This window comes from Lactuca virosa, chromosome 9 (genome assembly GCF_052849685.1).
Source record: "Lactuca virosa cultivar CGN04683 chromosome 9, Lactuca_virosa_CGN04683_v6, whole genome shotgun sequence".
NCBI lineage: Eukaryota > Viridiplantae > Streptophyta > Magnoliopsida > Asterales > Asteraceae > Lactuca > Lactuca virosa.
The window spans coordinates 20892035-20894294 of record NC_136434.1 but is presented as its reverse complement, the minus strand read 5'-3'; the positions used below and the strand labels follow the sequence as shown (position 1 = coordinate 20894294).

At 31.7% G+C, this 2260-nt stretch overlaps 1 long non-coding RNA gene across 1 annotated transcript; it reads left to right on the top strand.

Annotated features, from left to right (window-relative positions):
* Positions 1-336: 336 nt before the first annotated feature.
* On the top strand, positions 337-826 carry LOC145136490 (uncharacterized). The gene is made up of 3 exons (XR_013720487.1): positions 337-456; positions 598-668; positions 748-826. It is a non-coding gene; the product is annotated as an uncharacterized LOC145136490 (long non-coding RNA).
* Positions 827-2260: the final 1434 nt, after the last annotated feature.

Here is a 2260-nt window from a genome sequence, read left to right as displayed (position 1 = left end):
TTGAAAACAATAAAAGAGTATTAATTATAAAAATTTGTGAACAATTTTGCTTTAAAAAATAGTAGAAGAGCATCTATTGACTTATCGTAGGATAATATATTGTATCGTTATTTTGTTTTGATTATTTTTATAACGTTTATCGACTTATCATAGTATTAACGAATTTTACTTATATATATAATTAGGGGCCTATTTTTATTTTTTGTACAGGGCCCTCAAAATCTAACCTTTATGCAATCACTTCAACAAGCAAGTCTTTATCCATATCCATATCCTTTTCTCAAACATAATAGTAATATTTTCCGAACTTAGAATCACTAGGTTTATATTGTTTTATTATTGAAGTTTGGTGTTGTTGACCCCTTGACCAATCTGCATGTGTGCTCTGTGATCACTGTATGTAAAAGTGATGACGATTCAGATGATGATGATGAAGACAAAAAGACACTGGAGAAGGTTAGTTTTGACATTTTTTAATTGAGAAAAAGTTATGAATTGATTTTTTGTGATATTTTAGTTTTACCTTGGATTATATTTGTATATGTTAAAACATCAAATGTTTATATGATTATATAATGTGAATTTATTTATTGACAGGAAGAAGGAAAGGTGGAAGGTGCAAGTCCTGCTTGTTCTGGACGTGCACATGTTTGTGAGTTCTGCAAGAGGTATCCTTTTATTTTGTTTTTTTTTTTTATAAATAAATCTATGAGTTTAGTGTTGTAAATGTATTTTGGATGTTTGCAGGGAATTCCTTGACAAGTGAGGTTGAGTATATTGAAGAGTGATTGAGGGTAGTAGTTTGTAAAATATCATGCATGGTCTTATGTAGGTTTATGGTTAGTATGAAAAAGACATCAATCATATATTAGTCTCTTTATTTATGTCCGATGATGACAATTATGGATTGTTATGCTATGATTTTATTGTATTTTTACAAAAATATCAATCATATATTGCTCATGAAATTTAAATACATCATAACCCATTATAACAACTAGTATTCTTATGGTGAGATGATATTTATTAAGGCCCATCATTAACATTATTCTTTTTTATCGGACTCCTTTTGTTTTTCTAGGCCCATTATCACTTTCTTGGACCGATTAATCACTGGTCTGCACAACCATATTTTCTTTTTCATCTGAATAGTTCTTTACTCCATTATTTCATTCACTGTTCGCATCGTTGGGCAACATGAGTCGATAACAAGTTATACATTGTATCATGTAATTGTTATACAACCATGGACTGAATATGCTTAACCCCTTTTCCTGAAATTCCAATGCGAATCAACATCAATACCTCTTAATGTAATCTTGCAGATTGGGATGGTTCTCAAGTAGAGCTTATCATGAACACAAGAAACACAAATCTAATGAAATCATATGTTACCTTCAGAGGTGAATCCCATCGTATATGGAGTCCACTATCAGCTATCGTCTCTTAACTTACAAGCTTGTAAGTTGTAAGGGAGAAAATCGATGTTGTCAAACGTTTCCATCATTACTCATTATAATACTAAAAAAAGGAGCTTCACCAGAGCGAATGAATGGGACTATGGAGCATCGATTAGAGCTTATAATCTCAACTTTTCTATGATTTTAAGGAGCTTCAAGGAGGCAGGGGAGGGGGTTACCTATTGTTGTGGACAAGGTGTGTGGAGGGGTTTAGTTTATTACCGAAGGGGGATACTTAGGGAAAGAAAGTGGCACCAATGGAGGTTGTTCATAAACAAACAACCGAAAAATATGAAGTGGTAGGGATAATATGGAGAGAGTGTGGGGCAAGGAGTGGGTGGCGGGCGATTTTTTTAAAATAACATGAAAAAATATAAACAAATAAACCTGATAAGAGTAATTTAGTCATGTCATATCTTTTAGGGAGCAATCTCCTGACAAAACAAACATTAAGAGAAATTTATATCTAAATTCTGAACTTTGGACTTGACTAAGAAAAGTACATAACCACATGTAACACATGAATCATTTTTTGTAATTTATTTTAATTTATTACAAGAAAATTTTGCAAAATTGGTCCTTCTGGTTGGTTGTTTTTTGGGTACCTTCCAAAGAGTTTAAACATTATGATATGGTCTATTTAGCCAAGTTTTGTTGTAGTTTTCATCTTCTTCAAAATTAAAAAGACTGTTTTACCTTAATATATATTTTTAATGGTTAATTTTTATTAATATTTTATTATTAACACAAAGAAAGGGACTTGCAACCCACATCTCCCCTACCCCCAACCTTACCAGACT